The sequence below is a fragment of the Myotis myotis genome, unplaced genomic scaffold (assembly GCF_014108235.1).
Source record: "Myotis myotis isolate mMyoMyo1 unplaced genomic scaffold, mMyoMyo1.p scaffold_m19_p_1, whole genome shotgun sequence".
Taxonomy (NCBI): Eukaryota; Metazoa; Chordata; class Mammalia; order Chiroptera; family Vespertilionidae; genus Myotis; species Myotis myotis.
The window spans coordinates 114,240,517-114,249,655 of NW_023416313.1; the positions used below are offsets into that span (position 1 = coordinate 114,240,517).

The following is a 9,139-nucleotide window of genomic DNA, read 5'->3' on the forward strand; positions in this document are numbered from 1 at the left end:
CTCTCTCAGGACCTATCCTGTCTGTCATCTCCATCCCTGCATCTGCTTCATTCTCTTGCTCTTCCTAATTTATTCCCTTAGTATTCCAGTTTCAAATTCTCCAGAGAGAGAATATGAGTGAACCAGCTAAGAACTCGTGCTAGTGAGAGAGTGGATTCACTTAGAAGAGGATATGTGGGAAGGCAATGATGGCCATTTCTTTATTATAAAAACAACACATATTTGGTTTTAAAAATTAAAACAGGCAGCGATCGGCGACAGCTGGGGTGGGGTGGTGGGGAGGCTGTTTCTTGGGTGGGCGGCGCCGGCGCTAGTGCCGCCCCGGTCCCCAGGCCAGCCGGCCCCCACGTCGCCCGCCTGCCTGCCAGCCCGTCAGCGCCAGTGGCTTGGTTTCCGCGGCCTCCCCCAAACCACTTTGTCTCAACCAGGGTTGCCACTACTGGAGAGTGAAACATGACTGAGGATTCTCAGAGAAACTTTCAGTCAGTATATTATGAGAAAGTGGGTTTTCGTGGAGTTGAAGAAAAGAAATCATTAGAAATTCTCCTAAAAGTTGACCGTTTGGATACTGAGAAACTTCGTACTTTTAGTCAAAGGTTTCCTCTCCGGTCTATGTCCCGTGCATTGGTATGGAAGGTGCATCTAGGGATCCTGCCTCCACACCGTGAGTCCACGCCCCGGGGATGATGTATCATAAGGGGCAGTACTTGGATGTCGTCCTTCATGCCCTGAAAGTCGTTTGCTTTGTCAGCGATGCCACAGCTCAGGGTGAAGTCTATCTCCCCATGTATCTACTGGAGTCTGGAAAGTTGCCTCAAAGTCCCTCCTCCTCGCTGAGGCCAGAAGATGAAGTGTTTCTTGCCATTGCTAAGGCCATGGAAGAGATGGTGGAAGATTGTGTCGACTATTACTGGATCACCCGATGCTTTGGGAACCAGTTAAACAACAAGCACTGTCCTTACCCCAGCTGCCAAAGGCTTTGTGAACAGTACTTGAATCTGGAGGATAGCAGGCTGCCGAGTCACCTGAAGATGTGTTCTGCAGTGTCCAGACTGCCTTATGATCTGTGGTTCAAGAGGTGCTTCGCAGGGTGCTTGCCGGAATCCAGTTTTCAGAGGGTTTGGAATAAAGTTGTAAGCGGATCCTGTAAGATACTAGTGTTTACCTTTAAACTAAAAGTAATGGCACTGAACAATTCAGAGAAGATAACAACGTTTCTGGAAAATATTCCCCAGGACAGCTCAGATGAAATTGTGAGCAAGGCCATCGACTTATGGCACAAACATTGTGGGACCCCAGTACATTCAACCTGAGCGCCGCAGACGGTCTGCTGGGCCCGCACTAACTGTTCTTTGTGGGACTGATGTAAGCCGATTGAAACAGGATTCTTGCTTTGGTGCTCAAAGTGTAAGATAAATAAATAAATAAATAAATAAATAAATAAATAAATAAAATTAAAATTAAAACAACATAATTTGGGGTGTAGAAGGTGTGATTCTCAATGCATAAACTTGGCTATATAGGAATTACAACTTTGTTTTCCAGAATAATTTATTTTCTGCCTTCATGACCCATGCCCCTCATCTGTTGGGTTTATAAGGAGAGGTCACCACAGTCCTTCCTGATGTTTATGCCCTTTCCTGGGGTTACTTACCACCTTTGATCCCTTTATAGTGCCAATGGACACATAAAAACCAGAGAGATAATGAATGTTGGCACTTTAGCATATTTTTCTATGCATATATATGTATGGCATAGTTCCTATGGTCATTTCTGTGTGTGGCTACTTTCAGCATAATCTTTCATCTTTAACAACAAAATATTAGAGCATAAAGTAACCAGTATTCTGCAAATCTTTCCATTATTAATATACTAGAGACCCAGTGCACAAAAATTTGTGCACTCGGGGGGGGGGGTGCCTTAGCCCGGCCTGTGCCCTCTCACAGTCTGGGACGCCTCAGGGGATGCCCACCTGCTGGCTTAGGCCACTCCCAGGGGCATCGGACCTAAGCTGGCAGTCAAACATCCCTCTGGCAGCCCGGGATGTCCACTTGCCAGCGGGGAGGAGGCCTAAGCTGCAGTCGGACATTCTTAGTGCTGCTGAGGAGGCGGGAGAGGCTTCCACCACCACCACTGTGCTGGCAGCCATCAGCCTGGCTTGTGGCTGAACAGAGCTCCCCCTATGGGAGAGCACTGACCAGCAGAGGGCAGCTCCTGCATTGAGTGTCTGCCCCCTGGTGGTCAGTGTGTGTCATAGTGACCAGTCATTCCCAGTCTTTCTGCTGTTAGGGTCAGTTTGCATATTACCCTTTTACTATATAGGATAGAGGCCTGGTGCACGGGTGGGGGCCGGCTGGTTTGCTCTGAAGCGTGATCTGGATCAGGGTGGGGGTCCCGCTTGAGTGCCTGGCCAGCCTGGGTGAGGGGCTGATGGCTGTTTGCAGCTGGTCACACCCCCTTCAGGGTGGAGGTCCCCACTGGGGTGCCTGGCCAGCCTGGGTGAGGGGCTGAAGGCCATTTTCAGGCTGGCCACACCCCCTTCAGGGTGGGGGGGTCCTGCTGAGGTGCCTGGCCAGCCTGGGTGAGGGGTTGATGGCCGTTTTCAGGCTGACCATGCCCCCAGCGACCCAAGCTCCCAGAAGCTCCTTTTTTTCTTTTCTTTTTTTCCCCTGGGATTTATTTATCTTCTATAATTGAAACTTTGTAGCCTTGAGTGGAACCCAGTGCCGGCCAGGGCAGGTGAGAAGCTTGGCTTCCTCCATCGGCGGGGGCAACCCAAGCCTCCTGCTCACTCCAGCTCTGTGGCCGCCGCCATCTTCATGAAGGAGTGACTGGGTGATGGTTAATTTGCATATTACTCTTTTATTAGATAGGATTATGTAAAAGAGCTAATATTCTGTCCGCCCCCCCCCGTTTCATAAAGATATAATTCACATACAACACTGTGTAAGTTTAGGTTTTACAGCATATTGATTTGATTTACTGATAGCATGCAGTGATTACCACAATAAATTTAGGTAACATCCATCACCTCATATAGATACAAAAATATATGCATATTTTTTTTCTGTGTGATGAACATTGTTAGGATCTACTCTTTTAACAACTTCTTATACATCATACAACAGTGTTAGCTATAGTCACTGTGCTGTACATTACATTCCTAGTACATATTTATTTTATAACTGCAAGTTTGTGCCTTTTAAACACTTTCTTCTATTCCCCCTCTCCAGCACCATAATATTTTAAAAAGCTGAATAATAAAACAATAACAATAAATAAAATTTATTGTGTACTTATCATGTGCCAGACACTATTTTAAGGACTCTATTATAAGTTAATTTATTTAAGCCTTACTATAACTTTATGATTGATACAGGTGCTCTTATTTTTTCCATTTTATAATAAGGAAATCAGAATTTAGAGGTTAAATAACGCACCCAAGATTATATAGAGAGTTGGAATAGTGTAGATGTTCCATCGTCTATTTACCCAGTTCCCTATTAATGCACATTTACATTGATTCACATTTTCTCAGATATAAACAATACTACAATGACAATTATAGAGGGTATTGGTTGTTGTGACAGCATCTATTTTTATCCTTTCTCACTATTAATACCTCATTTTTCACTTGGAAATTTCATCCTTTAGTTTTGCAGCTTGGATGAAATTGACCACATCCCCAGGCCCTCCCTGGCTTAAACCATGTAATCAGGGCTACTTTCCTCATCCCCTCGCTATAAACACTTAGAAACACAGGATAAAAATTTACATTCCCACCAATAATGTGTGAAAATATCAATTTCATTACTCTCCTCCAACATTAGTGTTATCTCTTCATTGCTACCATTGATGCCTTGGATTTTTTAAAGAGGTATCCTATATAATAAAAGGCTAATATGCAAATCGACCAAACAGCAGAATGACCAGTCGCTATGACATGCACTGACCAACAGGGGGCAGACACTCAATGCAGGAGCTGCTGCCTGGTGGTCAGTGCACTCCCACAGGGGGAGCGCCGCTCAGCCAGAAGCCAAGCTCATGGCTGGCGAGCACAGCAGCAGTGGTGGAAGCCTCTCCCACCTCCTCTGTCAAACATCTCCCAAGGACTCCCAGGCTTTGAGAAGGCACAGGTGGGACGGAGGGACCCCCCAACCCCGCCGAGTGCACAAATTTTGTGCACTGGGCCTCTAGTAACTAATAAAATTGATAAATATGCTCTTGCAAAACAGAAACAGAGCATATAACTTTACATCATTATAGGAAAAGAAACGGACCAAAGAAAACTGGTTCATTCTGGCAAAATAAGGGGGAAAGGAAAGGAAGCAACAAGAACATGTAATTAACAGAAAATACAAAGATTAGGAAAATAGGATAAGCCCAATATATCTAAATATCACACTAATGTAAATAGGTTAAATCCTCCCATTAAGAGACAAAAACTTAGATTGAGCAAAGAATAGTCTAAATGTTGTTGTGTTTTGTTTTTTGGTAATAGATGCATAATTCTGTCAATTTATTTAAAAATGTTAAACTATACATTTAAATAGTACTTTTAAAAAAGTATTTATTGTTGAAAGTATTACATATGTCCTCTTTTCCCCCCATTGTCCTCTTCCAGCCTGCCCTCACCCCCCAGTCAGGCTTTCACCCCTCCCCCATTGTCTGTGTCTATTGGTTATGCTGATATGCATACAAGTTCTTTGGTTGATCTCTTACCCACCCACTCCCACCCTCCTACCCTGCCCACCTTCCCTTGACTTCCCTCTGAGATTTGCCAGTCTGTTTGATGATTCTGTGTCTCTGGAATTATTTTTGTTCATCAGTTTATGTTGTTCATTATATTCCACAAATGAGTGAGATCATGTAGTACTTATCTTTCTCCAACGGGCTTATTTCGCTTAGCATAATGGTCTCCAGGTCCAACCATGCTGTCGCAAATAGTAAGACTTCTTTCTTTTTTATAGCAGCATGGTATTCCATTGTGTAGATGTACCACCCTTTTTTAATCCCATCATCTGCTGATGGGCACTTAGTCTGTTTCCAAATCTTAGCTATTATAAATTGTGCTGCTATGGACATAGGGGTGCATATATTCTTTCTGATGAGTGTTTCAGGTTTCTTGGGATGTATTCCTAGAAGTGGAATCACTGGGTCAAATGGGAGACTCATTTTTAATTTTTTGAGGAAACTCCATACTGTTTTCCATGGTGGCTGCACCAGCAGTGTACAAGGGTTCCTTTCTCTCCACATCCTCGCCAGCAATTGTTGTTTGTTGATTTTTTGGTGATAGCCATTCTGACACTTGTGAGATGGTACCTCATTGTTGATTTGCTTTGCATCTCTCAGATGACTAGTGACTTCGAACATTTTTTTCACATGCCTGTAGGCCTTCTGTACGTCCACTTTAGAGAAGTGTCTATTTAGGTCTTTTGCCCATTTTTAAATTGGATTGTTTATCTTCCTTTTGTTAAGTTGTATTAGTTACCTATAAATTTGGGAGATTAACCCTTTAGCAGATGTATCATTGGCAAATATGTTCTCCCATGCGGTGGGCTCTCTTGTTATTTTGGAAAGTTTGAGGTGGATGGGTGTTAGTTCTTCTTTGAATGTTTGGTAAAATTCACCTGTAAATCCACCAGTCCAGGACTTTTGTTTGCTGCAAGTTTTTAAATTACTGCTTCAATTCCATCAGTTGTTATTGGCCTACTCAGGTTTTCTGATTCTCCCTGATTGAGTTTTGGAAGATTGCATGTTTCTAGGAATTTGTCCATTTCACCCAGGTTGTCCAGTTTGTTGTCATAGAGTTGTTCATAGTATTTCCTTACAATCCTTTGTATTTCTGTGGTGTCTGTTGTTATATCACCTCTTTCATTTCTGATTTTATTTATTTGGGTCCTCTTTCTTTGTTTCTTGGTGAGTCTGGCTAGGGTTCATCAATCTTGTTTATCTTTTCAAAGAACCAGCTCTTGGAATTATTGATGTTTCTTTGTTAATTTTTTGTCTGGAAGATCTACCCAGTGGTGCTAAAGTACCCCACTATGATTGTATTGCTGTCAATCTCTCCATTAAAATCCATCAAGAGTTTTTTAATGTATTTGGGTGCTCCTATAATGAATGCATATATGTTTACAAAGGTTATATTTTCTTGTTGAATCATTCCCTTAGTAATATGAAGTGGCCTTTTTTGTCTCTTGTTATGGCATTTGTTTTGAACTCTATTTTTTGTCTGATATGAGTATTGCTACTCGAACTTTTTTCCCCTTTCCATTTGCACGGAATATATTTTTCCACCCTTTTACCCTCAGTCTGTGTGTATCTTTTGTTCTGAGGTGGGTCTCTTGTAGACAGAATATATATGGGTCATGTTTTCTTATCCATTCAGTCACCCTATCTCTTTTGACTGGAGCATTTAATCCATTTATATTTAAGGTTATTATTGATAGGTATTTATTTATTGCCATTTTTTTTAATTTTTTTGATACCTATGATCCTCTCTCTCTCCTTTTCTTCTTCTTAAAACAATCCCTTTAACATTTCTTGCATTGCTGGTTTGGTGGTAATGTATTCCTTTAACCTTTTCTTATCTGAAAAGCTTTTTATTTCCCTTTGATTTTAAATGATAGCCTCACTGAATATAGTAGTCTTGGATTTAGGCCCTTACTTTTATTACTTCTAGTACTTCTAGTACTTCATGCCACTCCTTTCTAGCCTGAAGTGTTTCTCTTGAGAAGTCAGTTGACATTCTGATGGGAACTCCTTTGTATGTAATTTTCTCTCTCTCTCTCTCTCTCTCTCTCTCTCTCTCTCTCTCTCTCTCTCTCTCTTGCTGCCTTTAAGATTCTTTCTTTTTCGTTAACAGTTGTCATTTTTATTATGTGTCTAGGTGTGGGTCTCTTGGGGTTCATCTTTATTGTGACCCTCTGTGCCTCCTGAACTTGTGTGACATTTTCCTTTACCAGGTTGGGGAAGTTTTCTGTCATTATTTCTTTAAACGGGTTCTCTGTTCCTTGCTTATCTTCTTCTCCTTCTGGTATTCCTGTAAAGCAGATGTTGTTAAATTTCATATTGTCCCAGAGCTCCCTTAAGCTATCTTCCTGCTTTTAATTATTTTTTATATTTGCTGCTCTAATAGAGTATTCATTTCTACCTTGTCTTCCAAATCACTGATTCGGTCCTTTGCTTCATCCAATATACTTTTATTCTATTCCAATATGTTCTTCATGTCAGGTATAGCATTCTTCATTTCTGTCTGGTTCTTGTTAATGGTCTCTATTACCCTTTTATGCTGTTGTAATTTACACTAAGTTCCTTAAGCATCTTTATAACCATTGTTTTGAACTTTTATGTCTGATAGGTTGCTTGCCTCCATCTCATTTAGTTCTTTTTTTCTGGAGATTCCTTCTTCTCTCTCATTTGGGGGTTGTTTCTTTGTCTTCCATTTTAGCTATCTCTTTGTATTTGCTTTTATGTATTAGATAGAACTGCTATGCCTCCCAGTCTTTGTGGGACAGCCTTATGTAGAAAGTGTCTTGAGGGGTCCAATGGTGTAGTGTCTTTGTTCACCTGAGCTGGATGCTCTAGGAATGCACCTGATGTGCATTGTTTGTGCTCTCCTATTGTAATTAGAACTTGATTGTTGATATCCCATGCATGAGAGGAATCTCCCCTCTGATGTGCTTCCAGTGAGATTCAACCTCAATGTTGTTGTGCCAGTTGTCCAGTGGTTGGGAACTCCTTAGCCCAGAGGCTGAGTCTGCCTTGAGTTTCACACCTTAATTGACCCTGTTCTGAGCTGTACTTCCTTCCCCCATGGAACTTGTCCTGCAGGTGTCAGCTTCAGGCGCTTGGAATCCCACTGGAATTTGCCTCACTGAGCAGTCCTGGATGGTGTCTGTGGCAGGGACCCAAACTGATGTTTCTCACCAAAGTATTCTTGTGAAAGCAGTTTCTGCATGTTTTTCCAGTGTGACTTATGGCATAATCTGCATGAAGACCCTTTATACCCAATATTTATAGTGTTAAATAAAAAAGAAAGTTCTGTGTATTTTCAGCATAATTTTCCAGTTCCTGGATATTATATGCTTTGTCATTCAAATTTTTTCTCCTCCATCAGTGATTTTCATAAGCCATCTTTTAGACAGATTATCTTTTGACAGCTGCTTCCTATCCACTTCTTCTCAGTCCCCAGCGTGGGAGGCTTGGGTTTCCATCCTCCTTGGGGCTCACTGAAGTCAATCTGGGGCCCAGAAACAAGGCTAGCCTCTGATGGTGTGCAGGTCTTCCATAGTTCAATGGCCACAGGCTGACATGGTGTACTATTACAATATATATTGTCTACATTTTTTCCCAAAACTGCAATGACATAGGTTCAGTTGTTTTCTCAGAGACCAAGTCCTTAACCTGCCTGAGCCAAGTCCCACATTGAAGGGCCTCAAGCTCTGGTATTCTGCCAGAGCAAAAGGGAGCATAAATAGCCTTCACAATATCTTTTCTGCAGCAGCTCCAGGTATTGTGAAGAGAGTGCCGGAGGTACTGGGTGTGCTGGTAGCTATGCTCGGCCATACCCTATGGGCTACAGGGGCTACTGTGCTTACCCATAGGCTCTGGGGCAATGCCTTCCACACAGGGTGTGGACCCCAAATTGCTTTTGAAAGTGGGTGAATGGCCTGGTTGGTATTGCTCAGTTGTTGACCATGGACTCATGAACCAAGAAGTCACTGGTTGGTTTCCTGGTCAGGGCACATGCCAGAGTTATAGGCTTAATGCCCAGTAGGGGGTGTGCAGGAGGCAGCCTATTGATGTTTCTCATCTGTATTTCTATCTCCCTCTCCCTCTTCCTTACTCTCTCTCACAAATCAATAAAAATATATTTTTTAAAGAAAGTGGGTGAATAGTAATATACACAGCCATCAGGTATGAATATGCATGAAAGACCCTAGAAAATTCCCAACAGGCCAAAACATTCTTCCTACCTTGTGATAGGCCTGAAGGAGGCCTGAGAGTTGAATGGTGCCTGATCTATTCCTTTAATAGAGACTTGTATCATTTACCAAATCAGATACCGTTCACAAAATGACCCATTACCCCACCTTACAACAAAATCATCTCTTTGGTAATGTACTTGTTTAGTGAC

The 9,139-nt window shown here is 42.2% G+C and overlaps 1 pseudogene; it reads left to right on the top strand.

The window, feature by feature from the left end:
* The first annotated feature begins 362 nt into the window (after window positions 1-362).
* On the top strand, window positions 363-1,313 carry LOC118659947 (annotated as a pseudogene).
* The last annotated feature ends 7,826 nt before the right edge of the window (window positions 1,314-9,139 follow it).